The sequence below is a fragment of the Oncorhynchus nerka genome, linkage group LG14 (genome assembly GCF_034236695.1).
Source record: "Oncorhynchus nerka isolate Pitt River linkage group LG14, Oner_Uvic_2.0, whole genome shotgun sequence".
Lineage (NCBI taxonomy): Eukaryota > Metazoa > Chordata > Actinopteri > Salmoniformes > Salmonidae > Oncorhynchus > Oncorhynchus nerka.
Window position 1 is genome coordinate 43,570,024 of NC_088409.1, and position 20,292 is coordinate 43,590,315.

Consider the following 20,292-nt stretch of genomic DNA (forward strand, 5'->3'; position numbering starts at 1 on the left):
ATGGCTGGTGGCATTGTCATGCTGGAGGGTCATGTCAGGATGAGCCTGCAGGAAGGGTACCACATGGGGGAGGAGTATGTCCTCCCTGTAACGCACAGCGTTGAGATTGCCTGCAATGATAACAAGCTCAGTCCGATGATGCTGTGATACACCGCCCCAGACCATGACAGACCTTCCACCTCCAAATCAATCCCGCTCCAGAGTACAGGTCCTTGGTCTCGCTCGCTCTGTCTCTCTCTCTTTCTCTCTCCCCCTCTCTCTCTCTCTCTCTCTCTCTCTCTCTCTCTCCATCCATCCTCTGGCTGCATTTTAAGTGGAGACCTTTTCTCTTTTAATTCAGCTTTCTTCCCATTTCTTGTGTTTTCAAAAACCAAACCAGGTGGTTGTTTAAACATGCCAACCAACTGGAGTAAATTATTCAAAAAATTGTAGCTTAAAATAAGTAACCAAATCCCACTGGCCCAGGTACTGTTTAATCTGTCAACTAACAACACTCACTATGCACCTGAGGCTATGGCAGGTAACCTATATCTAGGTTACAATAGTAGTCAACAGTTAGTATGACACATTTTTACATTACAGTGTGACATGTGTCGTCGAAAGAAGGAGAAGAGGACAAAAATGCAGTGTGGTACGTATTCATAATAATTTGAATGAAGATGAATACTGAACAAACACAACAAACCGACAAACGAACAGTTCTGTAAGGTGCAACAAAAACACTAAACAGAAAATAACTAAAGCATCAAGCTTAGTTTTAGTACCAGGCAAGGTCCATTATCTGATCTGACCCATATGACTCAGTCATTGAAACCCATGTCACCTTCAAACACACACACAGCACTTCTTTAATGGGGTTGAGAAGGGTCAGGGCTTGACGTTTAATGTGAACTCAACGTCATCTCCTTAGTTGGCAAAACTCTCTTTATGAATTGCTATTCGTATCTCACAATTCAAGCCCCGTGCCAGAGTGGATCTCCCCTGGTGCATTCCATCAGTCAAAGTTATGTGTATAGGGCTATTCTTTCTGACACTTTCGTATCCACCTTTCATGCAGAATGGCTCCTGGCTCCAGCTGTAAGCTGTGTCCTAGTTGTAACACATCAATAGGAGTCTCATCAAAGAAGTGCCTGTTCTGTGGTGCAACAATAAAGCTAAAGGTCAAGTTAGATGCCCAAAAAATGAAGGCAACTGATGAATGGACAAATAAGACAATGAAGACTTGGAAGATATGCAACCTTGGTTAATGCAGCAAACAAGCTGGTAAGCTTTATTATGTTTTCCTCTAAAAATATTTCTGCATTTCTAGCTTAGGGAAATGATTGTGTCATTTACACATATTCTAAGTCAGAACCGTCCAGAGTAGTGATGCTAGTCGGGCGGGTGGGTGCGGGCAACGATCGGTTGAAAAGCATGCACTTAGTTTTACTAGCATTTAAGAGAAGTTGGAGGCCACAGAAGGAGTGTTGTATGGCATTGAAGCTCGTTTGGAGGTTTGTTAACACAGTGTCCAAAGAAGGGCCAGTTGTATACAGAATGGTGTCATCTGCGTAGAGGTGGATCAGGGAATCACCCGCAGCAAGAGCGACATCGTTGATATATAAAGAGAAAAAGGTCGGCCCGATAATTGAACCCTGTGGTACCCCCATAGAGACTGCCAGAGGTCTGGATAACAGGCCTTCCGATTTGACACACTGAACTCTATCTGAGAAGTAGTTGGTGAACCAGGCGTGGCAGTCATTTGAGAAGCCAAGGCTATTGAGTCTGCCGATAAGAATGCGGTGATTGACAGAGTCGAAAGTCTTGGCCAGGTCAATGAAGACGGCTGCACAGTACTGTCTTTTATCGATGAAGGTTATGATATCATTAAGGACCTTGAGCGTGGCTGAGGTGAACCCATGACCAGCTCGGAAACCAGATTGCATAGTGGAGAAGGTACAGTGGGATTCAAAATTATCAGTGATCTGTTTGTTAACTTGGCTTTCAAAGATTTTAGAAAGGCAGGGCGGGATGGATATAGGTCTGTAACAATTTGTGTCTAGAGTGTTTACCCCTTTGAAGAGGGGGATGACCGCAGCAGCTTTACAATCTTTGGGGATCTCAGATGATACGAAAGAGAGGTTGAACAGGCAAGTAATAGGGGTTGCAACAATTTCGACGGATCATTTTAGAAAGAGAGGGTCCAGATTGTCTAGCCCAGCTGATTTGTAGGTATCCAGATTTTGCAGCTCTTTCAGAACATCAGCTGTCTGGATTTGGGTGAAGGAGAATTGGGGGAGGAGCTTGGGCAAGTTGCTGCAGGGGGTGCTGAGCTGTTGGCCAGGGTAGTGGTAGCCAGGTGGAAAGCATGGCCAGCCGTAGAAAAATGCTTTTTGAAATGATCAATTATCGTAGATTTATCGGTGGTGACAGACAGTGTTTCCTAGCCTCAGTGCAGTGGGCAGCTGGGAGAAGGAGCTCTTTTTCTCCATGGACTATACATTGTCCCAAAATGTTTTGGAATTAGTGCTACAGGATGCCAATTTCTGTTTGAATAAGCTAGCCTTAGCTTTCCTAACTGACTGAGTATATTGGTTCCTGACTTCCCTGAAAAGTTGCATATCACGGGGGCTATTCGATGCTAATGCGGAACGCCAAAAGATGTTTTTGTGCTGATCAAGGGCAGTCAAGTTAAGCATGTCCCAGTTTAGATCACCTAACAGTACGAACTCTGAAGATAGATGGGGGGCAATCAATTCTCATATGGTGTCCAAGGCACAGCTGGGGGCTGAAGGGGGTCTATAACAAGCGGCAACGGTGAGAGATTTGTTTCTGGAAAGGTGGATTTTTAGGAGAAGCTCGAATTGTTTGGGCACAGAACTGGATAGCTTTTCAGAACTCTGCAGGCTATCGCTGCAGTAGATTGCAACTCCGCCCCCTTTGGCAGTTCTATTTTGTTGGAAAATGTTATAGTTAGGGATGGAAATTTCAGGATTTTTGGTGGCCTTCCCATGCCAGGATTCAGACACGGCTAGGACATCCGGGTTGGCCGAGTGTGCTAAAGCAGTGAATAAAACAAACTTATGGAGGAGGCTTCCAATGTTAACATGCATGAAAACAAGGCTTATACAGTTACAGAAGTCAACAAATGAGAGCGCCTGGGGAATGGGAGTGGTGCAGGGGGCTGCAGGGCCTGGGTTAACCTCTACATCACCAGAGGAACAGAGGAGGAGTAGGATAAGGGAACGGCTAAAGTCTATAAGAACTGTCCGTCTAGTTCGTTTGGAACAGAGAGTAAAAGGAGCAGATTTCTGAGCACGGAAGAATAGATTCAAGGCATAATGTACAGACAAGGGTATGGTAGGATGTGAGTACAGTGGAGATAAACCTAGGCATTGAGTAACGATGAGAGAGGTTTTGTCTCTAGAGGCACCAGTTAAGTCAGGTGAGGTCACCGCATGTGACAATATTGGGCAGGGCTGGAGGCTCTACAGTGTAATAAGACAATAATCACTAACCAAAACAGCAATAGACAAGGCATATCGACATGAGGGAGAGGCATGTGTAGCCAAGTGATCATCGGGTCCAGTGAGTAGCAATAGACAAGTCAGGGAGCCAATTCAGTAGTGCTGCTACACTAGGCGAGCTGGAGACATGGTGATTCAGACAGCTGGCGGGCCGGGGCTAGCAGATTGGCATCCGGGGACGTCGCAACGGAAGAGCCTGTTAAAACCACCTCGGACGGTTATGTCGGTAGACCAGTCATGATGGATCGGCTGGGCTCTGTGTCTACAGTAAAGGGTCCAGGCCAATTGGCAAACAAAGTATTTTAGCCCAAGAATTGGCTGATGAACTTCTTCGGCTAGCTGGGAGATGGGCCTAACTCGAGGCTAGCTCCAGGCTATCTGATGCTTGCTTCGGGACAGAGACGTTAGCCAGCAGTAGCCTCTCGGATAGCAGCTAGCTAGCTGTGATGGTCCGGTGTAAAGGTGCAGAGTTTGCGGTAGGAATCCGGAGATGTGGTTGAGAAAAAGCAGTCCAATATGCTCTGGGTTGATATCACGCTGTGCATACTGGCAGGAATTGACCGGGCTGAGGCTGGCTGATGTCCGAGTTAACGGTGATGACCGCTAGTGTAGTAGAAAATCGGTTCAAATATGACACAATGAAGAACTTTGAATTCAATTATAGACATTTAATACAAGAGTATAACAAGCCGGAGTGCTCCGCGGAACACACACCTTTTCCAGAGCCCTGGCTCCAGTATTTATCCACATATTGCATATGAGCCCATCCCACATGTAAATGACGTTACATTCCAATCCGTGCATCCTGCTTGTTCAGCTCAATAACGCCCATACCTGCTTTCCGTCAGATTATAATGATGACAAGACCCTTGCTTTGTTCCTGCACTTAACTAAATGCATTCTTTTGTTTGTGTATTATCTAGGATCAGCAGACTATGTGTCTCCTCAGTTTCTAGCGTGTCCAGCTATACTAAAAATACTATACATTCCTCTATTTTACAGCCCTATGCTTTGGCTCTGCACTTAGCTCAATATGTTACTATGTATGTGTGTCTTTATCTCAGAGCAACAGACTATGTGTCTTCTCTGTCATTCCTTCTGCATCTCTACGTCCTAACAATATGCGAACTATGTCTATTGGTCATCAGTTAGTCATTTGACTGACCCCCTCCTTTGTATATCCCTCTGGCCTTGGTATGTCCAGCTATCCTAGCACCTTATGCATTTGTATATGTGTTATATTTGCACCCACAAATCCCCCCTCTGGGGCTAAATAGCCCCATAATAATACAAATATAACCCTAGGACGGTGAATGAGAATACCTGTGATAGACAATAAAATATAGTAAAATATATAAACCAACTGGACCAAACATCTCTAGTATTTCATAAGAGTAAAAGATCCAGTTAAGTATAGAAACAATAAAAATAATACATTACATTTTGTTGAAGCATGAGCACGTAAGTACAAAGCCTTAGGCAAGGCTATCTCAGTTATGTGAAAAAGAAAAAAATAATTCAAAATAAAATTGACACAACATCATTCTAAATTTAAGCTGTCAACATGATCCTCCCTCTCAGACACCTCTCCAACAAACATGATACCCACCTCTGTTAAAAGATTAAGGACATGGTTCATAGACACTTGTAACCGGGATATCCCACTGTTACCTTCATGTTTTGAAATTAACCTAAAATTTAGAAGGCAAAACTAGCTTTTTAATTAAAAGAAATCAGATATATTCATCGATATACCTATAAAAATATTCAACAAAACATACACTAACACAAGGCCATAAGCAAAAATAGATATATTAAAACCATACATAGTACCCCTGTATTTACTATGGAAAATACCCTTTTTGTAGATATGTATCAGTAGACTTTCTTATAAATTCGGAATGACAGTATATATAGGTAAATCATCCCTATGAAAACCATGGCAAGCGTAACCACCTCCAGGGACCACTCCATACAGGCAGTTTGGATTACCAAAGGGGCAGTCAAGGGGTCCACCAACCGTATTGCATAACTGTCCATTTTCATCAGTATAGTGGCCTGGGCTCCCTGGCACAGGATTAACTATCACCGGAGGGTCAGCTCTACTCATGGACATCTGTTTAACCGTTGTCTGGACCACAAATGATTTCACCAAGGGTAAAACACAACAAAACACAATACCCAGAGCCAATAACCCCCCCTCCCAGCATAATGGCCATCCTAGCAAACATAGCTCCCCATTTCCCCAATGCTAAGTCCACACAACCCTTTTCTATTCGTTATCAACCCTTTATCTCTACTAACCCCTGCAGTCTCTAGCACCCAAATAGTATCACATTCTACAGTGGTGTTTCCTACATTAATCCCTTCGGTGTTATGGCTGTAAAAACATTCATATTTTCCTTTAATCACAGTACTTCTGTCTAATTGAGGTCCATTTAAGTCAGTTCAAATGTTATAGACAGCACAATCCTTGTCATTCATTCGTTTATTTCCATTCATTCATTCAATCCTTTTGTTTTTACCTAAAAACAAAACAGTCTCTTTCTCTGGACTTAATTCCCTTCCACAACATAAATCTAGATTATAGGATTTCTTTTTGCAGTTGAACGTCGCACAATCAGGCCAGCGTTCTTCCTTTTTCTACATATTTACATTTACATTACATTTAAGTCATTTAGCAGACGCTCTTATCCAGAGCGACTTACAAATTGGTGCATTCACCTCATGACATCCAGTGGAACAGTCACTTTACAATAGTGCATCTAAATCTTTTTAAGGGGGGGGGGTGAGAAGGATTACTTTATCCTATCCTAGGTATTCCTTAAAGAGGTGGGGTTTCAGGTGTCTCCGGAAGGTGGTGATTGACTCCGCTGTCCTGGCGTCGTGAGGGAGTTTGTTCCACCATTGGGGGGCCAGAGCAGCGAACAGTTTTGACTGGGCTGAGCGGGAACTGTACTTCCTCAGAGGTTAGTCGCCCAGAACTGTGAGAGGTGAGCCGTCCTCAGGAAAGGAGCTTATCAAGGCATCAAGCTCATTGATGAACTCTCCGAGGGAACCTGGAGGGCGATAAATGATAAGGATGTTAAGCTTGAAAGGGCTGGTAACTGTGACAGCATGGAATTCAAAGGAGGCGATAGACAGATGGGTAAGGGGAGAAAGAGAGAATGACCACTTGGGAGAGATGAGGATCCCGGTGCCACCACCCCGCTGACCAGAAGCTCTCGGGGTGTGCGAGAACACGTGGGCAGACGAAGAGAGAGCAGTAGGAGTAGCAGTGTTATCTGTGGTGATCCATGTTTCCGTCAGTGCCAAGAAGTCGAGGGACTGGAGGGAGGCGTAGGCTGAGATGAACTCTGCCTTGTTGGCCGCAGATCGGCAGTTCCAGAGGCTACCGGAGACCTGGAACTCCACGTGGGTCGTGCGCGCTGGGACCACCAGATTAGGGTGGCCGCGGCCACGCGGTGTGGAGCGTTTGTATGGTCTGTGCAGAGAGGAGAGAACAGGGATAGACAGACACATAGTTGACAGGCTACAGAAGAGGCTACGCTAATGCAAAGGAGATTGGAATGACAAGTGGACTACACGTCTCGAATGTTCAGAAAGTTAAGCTTACGTAGCAAGAATCTTATTGACTAAAATGATTAAAATGATACAGTACTGCTGAAGTAGGCTAGCTGGCAGTGGCTGCGTTGTTGACTTTGTAGGCTAGCTGGCAGTGGCTGCGTTGTTGACACTACACTAATCAAGTCGTTCCGTTGAGTGTAATAGTTTCTACAGTGCTGCTATTCGGGGGCTAGCTGGCTAGCTAGCAGTGTTGATTACGTTACGTTGCGTTAAAAGAACGACAATAGCTGGCTAGCTAACCTAGAAAATGTAGCTAGCTACGATCAAACAAATCAAACCGTTGTACTGTAATGAAATTAAATGAAAATATGATACTACCTGTGGAGCGAAGCGGAATGCGACCGGGTTGTTGAGTGCGGAAGTTCTATTCGGTAGACGTTGGCTAGCTGTTGGCTAGCTAGCAGTGTCTCCTACGTTAAGGACGACAAATAGCTGGCTAGCTAACCTATTAAGATAATCACTCTAAAACTACACACTCTAAACTACACAATTATCTTGGATACGAAGACAGCAAAGACAACTATGTAGCTAGCTAACACTACACTAATCAAGTCGTTCAGTTGAGTGTAATAGTTTCTACAGTGCTGCTATTCGGTAGACGGTGGACGTTTGCTAGCTGGCTAGCTGCTGGGCAGATAGCAGTGTAGACTACGTTAGGACGACGAAATACGATAATTACGCAATTATCTTTGATACAAAGACGGCTATGTAGCTAGCTAAGAAGAAATTGCTAAGATTAGACAAATCAAACCGTTGTACTATAATGAAATGTAATGAAATGTAATGAAAAGTTATACTACCTGCGGACCGAAGTGCGGATGCGACCGCTCGCTCCATTCCGGAAAAAATATTCACCCGTACAGTCCTTCTTTGAAGCAGTATCCACAAATATTTCCCTATCTACTTATCAATAAAGTAGCCTACCCATACAGTCCTTCAGCTAAATATTTCGAAGCGGTATCGCAGGATTACTTATCAATAAAGTGACCTACCCATTCAGACCTTCCGGTAAATATTTTGAAGCGGTATCGCAGGATTTCCTTTTTCAGTTGAACTTCGCACAATCAGGCTAGCGTTCTTCCTGTGTTCTAAATATCCGTCCGTTTCAGACCTCTTTCATGGAGCGGTATCCACGAATATTTCCCTATCTACTTATCAATAAAGTAGCCTACCCATACAGTCCTTCAGGTAAATATTTTGAAGCGGTATCGCAGGATTTCTATAACTACTTATTTTATTCAAACCTTATAAGCAGGTAGCTGCAGCCCTGCGCCCAACCCCAGCATGCCGAATAACACACCCGACACCAGCGAAGTTCACAGCCCCCGCCTACTTACTCACTAGACATGATTTGCTATACAATTCCCAAGCTTACACACATGCATGCAATTCATTGAATTCAAAAGTTCCTTCGTTTCTATAATTTTTAGGACATTTTAGAGAGAGACCTACTTGACTTTCCTCTTGCTGAGGCAGGATCTCTGAAGCGATCTACGCAAACATTTTACTGTCGTCTTACCTTTTAATAGCTGGGTGGCCACCCTTGTTTGCCCAGATTGTCCAAAGATCCCGCTGCCAGCCAAGAACGTTTTTCAGTCCCTGACTCTCCTGGCAAAGCTCGCCAAATCTGTAGTAGAAAACCGGTTCAAATATGACACAATGAAGAACTTTGAATTCAATTATAGACTTTTAATACAAGAGTATAACAAGTCGGAGTGCTCCGCGGAACACACACCTTTTCCAGAGCCCTGGCTCCAGTATTTATCCACATATTGCATATGAGCCCATCCCACATGTAAATTACGTTACATTCCAATCCGTGCATCCTGCTTGTTCAGCTCAATAACGCCCATACCTGCTTTCCGTCAGATTATAATGATGACAAGACCCTTGCTTTGTTCCTGCACTTAACTAAATGCATTCTTTTGTTTGTGTATTATCTAGGATCAGCCGACTATGTGTCTCCTCAGTTTCTAGCGTGTCCAGCTATACTAAAAATACTATACATTCCTCTATTTTACAGCACTATGCTTTGGCTCTGCACTTAGCTCAATATGTTACTATGTATGTGTGTCTTTATCTCAGAGCAACAGACTATGTGTCTTCTCTGTCATTCCTTCTGCATCTCTACGTCCTAACAATATGCGAACTATGTCTATTGGTCATCAGTTAGTCATTTGACTGACCCCCTCCTTTGTATATCCCTCTGGCCTTGGTATGTCCAGCTATCCTAGCACCTTATGCATTTGTCTATGTGTTATATTTGCACCCACACTAGCAGTGGGTAACTGACTACTAGCTAGTTAGCTGGCTAGCTTCTGGTGTGGGTTCCCGTTCTAAAGTATAAAAATAGCAGATCCGTACCACTTTGGGTGAGGCGGGTTGCAGGAGAGTATGTTCAGTCCATAGATGGAAAGTGGGATTAAAAATATATGCGAAATATATACGAAGAAAACAATATATACACTGGATGGGACAAGACAAAAACAGATGTCCGACTGCTACGCAATCTTGGACTAAGAAAAATTATTATTATATATTATATAATTATATAAGATATTTTGGTTAGCTTATTCATGAGGACTTTTATACACGGCAGCCTCTATATTCATGTTTGTGTTCATATTTGAAATGTGTATATCGTATCTTCAGTCCTCTCTGACAAACATTTGAACAGGTGGTTATTTCAAAACTCTCCTCCTCTCCACAAATCAAAATCAAATCAAATGTATTTATATAGCCCTTCGTACATCAGCTGATATCTCAAAGTGCTGTACAGAAACCCAGCCTAAAACCCCAAACAGCAAGCAATGCAGGTGTAGAAGCACGGTGGCTAGGTAAAAACTCCCTAGAAAGGCCAAAACCTAGAGAGGAACCAGGCTATGAGGGGTGGCCATTCCTCTTCTGGCTGTGCCGGGTGGAGATTATAACAGAACATTGGCAAGATGTTCAAATGTTCATAAATGACCAGCATGGTCAAATAATAATAATCACAGTAGTTGTCGAGGGTGCAGCAAGTCAGCACCTCAGGAGTAAATGTCAGTTGGCTTTTCATAGCTGATCATTAATTAGGGATAAGTGAGACGTCTGCGTCCCACCTAGCCAACAGGAAATGGAAATGCGCAACGCCAAATGCTAATAGTACTCGCTAAAACTCAAACTTTCATTAAAAGACACATGCAGGGTACTGAATTAAAGCTACACTCGTTGTGAATCTAGCCAACAAGTCAGATTTTTAAAATGCTTTTCGGCGAAAGCATGAGAAGCTATTATCTGATAGCATGCAACACCCCGAAATACCTGAAGGGGACGTAAACAAAAGAATTAGCATAGCCGGCGCTACACAAAACGCAGAAATAAAATATAAAACATTCATTACCTTTGACGAGCTTCTTTGTTGGCACTCCTATATGTCCCATAATCACAATTGGGTCTTTTTTCCGATTAAATCCATCCATGTATACCCCAAATGTCCATTTATGAAGCCCGTCTGATCCAGGAAAAAACTGCTTTACAAAACGCAACGTCATTTTTTTAAATTAACAAAGCAACGCCAAATGCTAATAGTACTCGCTAAAACTCAAACTTTCCTTAAAACACACATGCAGGGTACTGAATTAAAGCTACACTCGTTGTGAATCTAGCCAACAAGTCAGATTTTTAAAATGCTTTTCGGCGAAAGCATGAGAAGCTATTATCTGATAGCATGTAACACCCCGAAATACTTGAAGGGGACGTAAACAAAAGAATTAGCATAGCCGGCGCTACACAAGAGAAATAAATAAAATATAAAACATTCATTACCTTTGACGAGCTTCTTTGTTGGCACTCCTATATGTCCCATAAACATCACAATTGGGTATTTTTCCCGATTAAATCCGTCCATGTATAACCAAAATATCAATTTATGAAGCCCGTCTGATCCAGGAAAAAACTGCTTTACAAAACGCAACGTAATTTTTTTAAATTAACAAAGTTGCCTATAAACTTTGACAAAACACTTCAAACTACTTTTGTAATCCAACTTTAGGTATTAGTAAACGTTAATAATCGATCAAATTGATCGCGGGGCGATGTGTATTCAATAGCTCCACGTCTTGAAATGATGGTCGATATTCTCTCTTCCAAAACATCCTGTCGTGTACCGGATGATATGAAGTGTGCCTCTTCTTCATTTGACCAAGGAACAACTTCAAGCAAATTGCCAAGACTGGCGACATCGTGTGGAAGCTGTAGGACTTGTAAAACTGGGAGGTGTATATTTTCCCTTGCCATAGACAATACAGCCAACTGGCAGGTTTGATTTTTCTTTTTTTGAGGGTGAACAGTTTTCCTTGGGGTTTCGCCTGTTAAACACGTCCTGTTATAGTCACAGACATGGTTTAACCAGTTTTCGAAATTTCAGAGTGTTTTCCATCCACACATACTAATCATATGCATATACTATATTCCTGGCATGAGTAGCAGGACGTTGATAGTTTGCGCGATTTTTAACAAAACGTTGAAAAAATAGTCCCAAGCCCTAAGAGTATCTCTACCACTCCTGCTGTCTCTAGAGAGTTGAAAATAGCAGGTCTGGGACAGGTAGCACGTCCGGTGAACAGGTCAGGATTCCATAGCCACAGGCAGAACAGTTTAAACTGGAGCAGCAGCACGGCCAGGTGGACTGGGGACAGCAAGGAGTCATCATGCCAGGTAGTCCTGAGGCATGGTCCTAGGGCTCAGGTCCTCCGAGAGAGAGAAAGAAAGAGAGAAAGAGAGAATTTGAGAGAGCATACTTAAATTCCCACAGGACACCGGATAAGACAGGAGAAGTACTCCAGATATAACAAACTGACCCTAGCCCCCCGACACAAACTACTGCAGCATAAATACTGGAGGCTGAGACAGGAGGGGTCAGGAGATACTGTGGCCCCATCCGATGATACCCCCGGACAGGGCCAAACAGGAAGGATATAACCCCACCCACTTTGCCAAAGCACAGCCCCCACACGACTAGATGGATATCTTCTTCAACTTACCATCCTGAGACAAGGCCGAGTATAGCCCACAAAGATCTCCGCCACGGCACAACCCAAGGGGGGGCGCCAACCCAGACAGGAAGATTACATCAGTGACTCAACCCACTCAAGTGACGCACCCCTCCTAGGGACGGCATGAAAGAGCACCAGTAAACCAGTGATTCAGCCCCTGTAATAGGGTTAGAGGCAGAGAATCCCAGTGGAAAGAGGGGAACCGGCCAGGCAGAGACAGCAAGGGCGGTTTGTTGCTCCAGAGCCTTTCCGTTCACCTTCACACTCCTGGGCCAGACTACACTCAATCATATTACCCACTGAAGAGATGAGTCTTCAGTAAAGACTTAAAGGTTGAGACAGAGTCTGCGTCTCTCACATGGGTAGGCAGACCATTCCATAAAAATTGAGCTCTATACGAGAAAACCATGCCTCCAGCTGTTTGCTTAGAAATTCTAGGATACGATTAGGAGGCCTGCGTCTTGTGACCATAGCGTACGTGTAGGCATGTTCGGCAGGACCAAATCAGAGAGATAGGTAGGAGCAAGCCCATGTAATGCTTTGTAGGTTAGCAGTAAAACAGCAGCCCTTGCCTTAACAGGAAGCCAGTGTAGGGAGGCTAGCACTGGAGTAATATGATCGCATTTTTGGTTCTAGTAAGGATTCTAGCAGCCGTATTTAGTACTAACTGAAGTTTAATTAGTGCTTTATCCGGGTAGACGGAAAGTAGAGCATTGCAGTAGTCTAACCTAGAAGTAACAAAAGCATGGATACATTTTTCTGCATCATTTTTGGAATGTTACGTAGATGGAAAAAAGCTGTTCTTGAAACAGTCTTGATATGTTCGTCAAAAGAGAGATCAGGGTCCAGAGTAACGCCGAGGTCCTTCACAGTTTTATTTGAGACGACTGTACAACCATTAAGATGAATTGTCAGATTCAACAGAAAATCTCTTTGTTTCTTGGGACCTAGAACAAGCATCTCTGTTTTGTCCGAGTTTAAAAGTAGAACGTTTGCAGCCATCCACTTCCTTATGTCTGAAACACAGGCTTCTAGCGAGGGCAATTTTGGGGATTCACCATGTTTCATTGAAATGTACAGCTGTGTGTCATCCGCATTAGCAGTGAAAGTTAACATTATGTTTTCGAAAGACATCCCCAAGAGGTAAAATATATAGTGAAAACAATAGGGGTCCTAAAACAGAACCTTGAGGAACACAGAAATGTACAGTTGATTTGTCAGAGGACAAACCATTCACAGAGCAAACTGATATCTTTCCAACAGATAAGGTCTAAACCAGGCCAGAACTTGTCCGTGTAGACCAATTTGGGTTTCCAATCTCTCCAAAAGAATGTGGTGATCGATGGTATCAAAAGCAGCACTAAGGTCTAGGAGCACGAGGACAGATGCAGAGCCTCGGTCTGATGCCATTAAAAGGTCATTTACCACCTTCACAAGTGCAGTCTCAGTGCTATGATGGGGACTAAAACCAGACTGAAGCATTTCGTATACATTGTTTGTCTTCAGGAAGGCAGTGAGTTGCTGCGCAACAGCTTTTTCTAAACATTTTGAGAGGAATGTAAGATTCGATATATACCGCTAGTTTTTTATATTTTCTAGGTCAAGGTTTGGCTTTTTCAAGAGAGGCTTTATTACTGCCACTTTTAGTGAGTTTGGTACACATCTGGTGGATAGAGGGCCGTTTATTATGTTCAACATATGAGGGCTAATCACAGGAAGCAGCTCTTTCAGTAGTTTAGTTGGAATAGGGTCCAGTATGCAGCTTGAAGGTTTAGAGGTCATGATTATTTTCATCATTGTGTCAAGAGATATAGTACTAAAACACTTGAGTGTCTCTCTTGACCCTAGGTCCTGGCAGAGTTGTGCAGACTCAGGACAACTGAGCTTTGAAGGAATACGCAGATTTAAAGAGGAGTCCGTCATTTGCTTTCTAATAATCATGATCTTTTCCTGAAAGAAGTTCATGAATTTATTATTGCTGAAGTGAAAGCCATCCTCACTTGGGGAATGCTGCTTTTTAGTTAGCCACAGATGGCCCAACCAAACCATTGCTTTCTATGGTGCGTATTGCCCAGGAGGGCCACCTGGTTAGTATCACCTGCACCGTGTAGAGTTTCCCAGTCTCTCAGCTCACTCTGACATGGACCCCTCGTCCCTCTGACTCACCTATGTCTAGCTCCCCTCTTCAAATGCAGCCTCAACCAGCTCTTGGGTTCCTCCAACATTCTACCAATGTTGTCTGGGGTTCTTTTAAATGTTACATTTCTGCAAGGAGGAGTTTACACCTGTAGAGCCCAGAACTCTGAGGGGAATAGCAGCACAGAGCAGGAGCTGGAGATTACATGTGAGTACAATGCAGCATCATCACCATCATTCTATTTTCATTATGATGAAATATTAAAACATGTTCGATATCCAATATAAACATTTTCCATGATGCATTCTCTCTACTATGACACCTACAGACAGCCCCAAATATGTGACGACCTCTGCTCACCCTGACACGGTCCTGACTGAAAACAGCTAGCTGGTTCTTACCTGCATGGCTCGTTCCAGCCTCCATGCAAACACCTACACCTGGATCCAGATCAGCGCAGGAGAGACCAGGATAGTGGGGCTGGTCCAGAAGTTGATGGTGATGTCCACAGCCCCATCCCATAGTGTACTGTACAGGTGTACTGCCTAAATCCCAACAGGTTGAAGTTGAAGTCAAGTGTGAGTACATCTCTGTCGATGCTTCATGACAACTTCCCCTAGGACAAACACCCTATGTAGATCTGAGAGGAATGAATAGATGTTATTAATAAGGTGATAATTCCACCTGGCCTATCAGAGGGCAAGATAGAAGGAGAGGAACCATACTGCCTACTGCAATCCTCTCAGATCTACATTTGAGATCAGAGTCATTCTTTTAAATGTGTTCAGGTCCTCTATAACTGTGTGGAATAAAGACATGTGTGGTTATTTGTGTAGAGCCTGAACTGATATTATTCTAATAGTATAACTAAAGACAAAATCTTTCTATTCAAATGTATAAGAATCGTTTTATTCCATTATCTTCCATCACAGATAAGCCAAAGCTCACAGAGGTCGTTCACAACATGACCAATAGGTGGCAGAGTGATGGGGGAAGCCCTGTGGCACTGACCTGCCACTGTCACAGTTACCCCCCTTTCAACAGCTACAAGTGGTACAGGCTGGTTGAGGAAAGGGAGCATTTCATCATCAATCACCAGAACATCACTGTCCACCCGGACAAGCACATGACGTACTACTGTGTCGCCACCAATGACATGGGGGGGGGGGTCGGAAAGAGTCAAGCTGTTTCTCAACCGTGAGTGCATAGTGACTGACAGCCACTTTGGAAAATCAAAAGAGAATGCAGTGACTTATTCACAACTGGTTAACATTTTTACCTCAGTATTTCTATCTCACTTTTAATATTCAAATGATGCCTACACTCTTAGAAAATATGGTTGCAAAAGTGGTTTTCAGCTGTCCCCATAAGATAACCCTTTTTGGTTCCAGGTAGAACCCTCTGTAGAAAAGGTTCTACATGGAACCAAATAGGGTTCTACAAAGGGTTCTCCTATGAGGACAGCCGAAGAACCCTTCACAGTTCTAGATAGCACCTTTTTTCTAAGAGTGTTGCATATCTCATTCTCCCCTGATATGCTACCTAAATGTGTGAATCAATGATGATACAGGTCTTAAAAACCATCCTTCAAGATGTGAAATTGGTTGTATGCATACAGTAAGACAGTATGTAACAACATTTTGGTGGCATTGGTATTTAGTCACAGTTCTACACAAAATGCCAGACTGTAGCCAAAATGTCTGAATGGTCCAATATTGACACACTTCTCTTTATCATGTCTCCTCCCTCTCTTCTCTCACCACAGGAAGTGTCTTCCATGTCCTCCCTCGTCCTTCGTTTCTGCTGTGTTCCGCTTGTTCTTTTACTCATCATTTTGGTCTACACGTGAGTCCTCCTTCAACACTCACTCACGTCACTCCTCTTATTTATAAAATACATATATTTCTTATCACACCAGTTGACTACAGTCAGCAATGACAGGAAACTCACCACAACACCACTGTTTGTGTGAAATGTTCACTTTTTGTTTAGCGTTTTTTCAGACACAAGAGAAACAAATCGATCTAGCAGGGGACATCAAATAAACTGCCATGTTGTGTTCACTTTGGTTTTCTGGTACTGTTGCATTTCACAAATACTGCATTATTCTCTTCTATTTATTTTGTAGTTCATTTTGTGAAAACCCCTAGTTAATTGTGCATGTTTGTGTGTGTGTGTGTGTGTGTGTGTACACCTATGCCTGTGTGTCTTCTTACTTGGGTGTGTGTCATTGTCAGGGCTGGCGTAATGGCACAAGTGAGAACCTGGTGAGTGAAGGGGGTGCAGCAGCATCAGACCCCCCGGGGAGCAGCAGAGATCAGCTGTGACCAGACGGCCCGTACCACCCAGAGCCCCTACCCCAACCGCAGCATCCCCATCCCAGCAGGACGTCGGGTCCAGACAGCACGTAAGAGCATCAGGCATGGTGTCACACAGACAAGAACACACTGTAGACAAACACACATATAAGCACCCACATTTGCATGCACACACACACACACACACACAGACACACACGTCTAGATGGGGAGACATACAGGGAGACATCCCTCACTCACAATGGCATTCCATTATACTAGTTACTGTAGATCACCACTACTTTCTGTCTCAGTTTGAACATCTAAAGGAAGATATATAGTCCTGTCAGCCTTGGCAGAGTGATTCAATTAGTTTGTTGTTTCTTTAAAGTTCGACCTCTGACATGTACACTGCGTAGTGTTCTGAAGGTACCAGGTGGAAAGCAGGTGAGAGAAATCCAAAAATGTTTTTGAAGGGGTTAAATATGGAAGAAAGAGGCCTTTATATGCTATATATACTGTAGCTCTATAGTCAATCAATGACTATTTACAATCATTCAGTATTCAGTACTCAGTAAGTCATGAATGACGGAGCATAGCATATACATTGTACAGTTATGAATGAGAAGGAATGAATGAACTATTTCAATACTTGACATTATTTAAATGTACTCCGTCTAATTTATTCAGGGTCTTTCACCTAGCCATCCAATCAGAAACAAAGATGGACACACAGGACACACACAGGAACATGAAGTCAACTATGCCTCGCTGCAATTCAGGGGCCAGGAGATGTAAGATTGACAATTTTTCTGAGAATGTGAGGAAGGCAGATGAAACCGGAATAGGTTCAAATTAAAACACATCACATTGGCATCCCGAGTGGTGTAGCGGTCTAATGCATTGCAGATCTGGGTTCCATCCCGGGCTGTGTTGAAGCCGGCCGCGACCAGGAGACCATGAAGTGGCGCAAAATTGGCCCAGTGTCGTTAGGGTAGGGTTTGGCCGGCCCGGGATGTCCTTGTCCCATCGCGCTCTAGTGACTCCTTGTAGCTGCCCGGGAGCATGCACGCTGAATTCGGTCTCCAGCTGTACAGTGTTTCCTCTGTCAGTTGGCTTCCGGGTTATACGAGCAGTGCTTGGCGGGGTCGTGTTTCGGAGGACGCATGGCTCTCGACCTTCGCCTCTCCCGAGTCAGTACGGGAGTTGCAGCGATGAGACAAGACTGTAACTACCAATTGGATATCACTAAAAAGGGGTAAAAAGTACCACAAAATGATTATAATAATACTAATACTTTTTTACATTGACAGCTACAGTACGGTATCCATTTTAGGGCACCCCCAGGCTCAAGCCTAACTTTATGAGGCTGATGGTGTCCTAAAATGGACACCGTACTACAGTACCATAGAGAGCATTCTTCAGTCATTCCAAACAGTGAATGCATATGATGTGGGAAAAAATACAAATGACAGAAAATACATCATACATTTATATTATCCTACACTAATGTAGTAATGTATTGAAACCACTACTGTGAAAATGACTCTAGTAGTCGACCAAAACGTACATAAACTGATGCGACAACAAATATGAGTCAAATGCTTACAATGACACAACTTGTCTTCCAGGGATAGCTTGGGTCCTAGAGACCAAGCGAGAGAGGGTGACGTCAATGCTAAGGATGCCAAGCCAAAGCTGAAGGAAAAGGTCAGTCAACTGTAATAACAAATGTGTAAACCAAAACAATGGGCAACATCACACATTAGCCCTTATGCCATGAAGTTACACAGTAACTTCTTTGATCACCAGAATGTTATTATTCAGCTTTACACTGTAACTGCAGCTAAGATAGGCCTGCATATAATAATGAGTGCTTTTTAAGGAAACTAGTCAAATTATGATTCAATTGAATTTTTTGAATAGTTACTCTGTAACTATGTAACCACATGTCAGTTCAACTGAATATAAAGTTAAACTGAACATTTTGAATGGAAACTTTGAAGTGATGTGTCATAATCACTTTGTTGCAAATATACTAACAAACCAAAACGCCACTGTTACTGTCACGACTCCCGCCGAAGTTGGCTCCCCTGCTTTGGCGGTCATTGGCACCGGCCTACTAGCCGCCACCGATCCCTTTTTCCTTTTCTGTTAGTTTAGTCTTATTAGTTGCACCTGTTCCTATTTGTGTTTTCTTGATTTTCTAGTCTATTTAAGCTTGTTAGGCCCGCTCTAGTTTGTGCGGGATTATTTTATGTTCACGTTTAGTGTTGGATGTGGTTTTGTGCTCCGGACCGTTTTACCCTGTGTTTTGGGTTGGCTGTGGTTTTGTGCTCCGGACCGTTTTACCCTGTGTTTAGTGTTGGATGGGGTTTTGTGCTCCGGACCGTTTTACCCTGTGTTTAGTGTTGGATGGGGTTTTGTGCTCCGGACCGTTTTACCCTGTGTTTAGTGTTGGATGGGGTTTTGTGCTCCGGACCGTTTTACCCTGTGTTTTGGGTTGGCTGTGGTTTTGTGCTCCCGACCGTTTTACCCTGTGTTTAGTGTTGGATGGGGTTTTGTGCTCCGGACCGTTTTACCCTGTGTTTAGTGTTGGATGGGGTTTTGTGCTCCGGACCGTTTTACCCTGTGTTTAGTGTTGGATGGGGTTTTGTGCTCCGGACCGTTTTACCCTGTGTTTAGTGTTGGATGGGGTTTTGTGCTCCGGACCGTTTTACCCTGTGTTTAGTGTTGGATGGGGTTTTGTGCTCCGGACCGTTTTACCCTGTGTTTAGTGTTGGATGGGGTTTTGTGCTCCGGACCGTTTTACCCTGTGTTTAGTGTTTGGATGGGGTTTTGTGCTCCGGACCGTTTTACCCTGTGTTTAGTGTTGGATGGGGTTTTGTGCTCCGGACCGTTTTACCCTGTGTTTAGTGTTGGTGGGGTTGGTTTTACCCTGTGTTTAGTGTTGGATTTTGTGCTCCGGACCGTTTTACCCTGTGTTTAGTGTTGGATGGGGTTTTGTGCTCCGGACCGTTTTACCCTGTGTTTAGTGTTGGATGGGGTTTTGTGCTCCGGACCGTTTTACCCTGTGTTTAGTGTTGGATGGGGTTTTGTGCTCCGGACTGTTTTACCCTGTGTTTAGTGTTGGATGGGGTTTTGTGCTCCGGACTGTTTTACCCTGTGTTTTGTGTTGGATGTGGTTTTGTGCTCCAGACCGTTTTACCCTGTGTTTTGGGTTGGATGTGGTTTTGTGCTCCGGACCGTTTTACCCTGTGTTTAGTGTTGGATGGGGTTTTGTGCTCCGGACTGTTTTACCCTGTGTTTTGTGTTGGATGTGGTTTTGTGCTCCGGACCGTTTTACCCTGTGTTTTGGGTTGGTCAGGGTTTCCCGCCCTGTGTTTGGGCATGACCGTTTGTGCCGGAATAAATTACCTAGTTTTCTTGAACCCTCTGTTCTCTGCACCTGACTCAAACATTCCACTCCTATTCATCCGTGACAGTTACTGAAACAGAATATTGAGGTAAGAGTACACAGATATCCTGTAAATGATGTAATTCTATTGGTGGTGCATCTTACATCATAGAAAATGTGTAGTAGGAGAAATACTGATGGGAAAAAAAGCAAGAGAACGTTTAGAAGGACGTTTGTACAGACAGTCCAGCAGTAGCAGAAGGAGTATCACAACCGCAAAGAAAATGGAAAATGA

The 20,292-nt window shown here is 43.6% G+C and overlaps 1 pseudogene; it reads left to right on the forward strand.

Annotated features, from left to right (window-relative positions):
- The window catches only part of LOC115142062 (uncharacterized), a 21,728-nt pseudogene continuing 1,436 nt past the window's right edge, over nucleotides 1-20,292 (forward strand).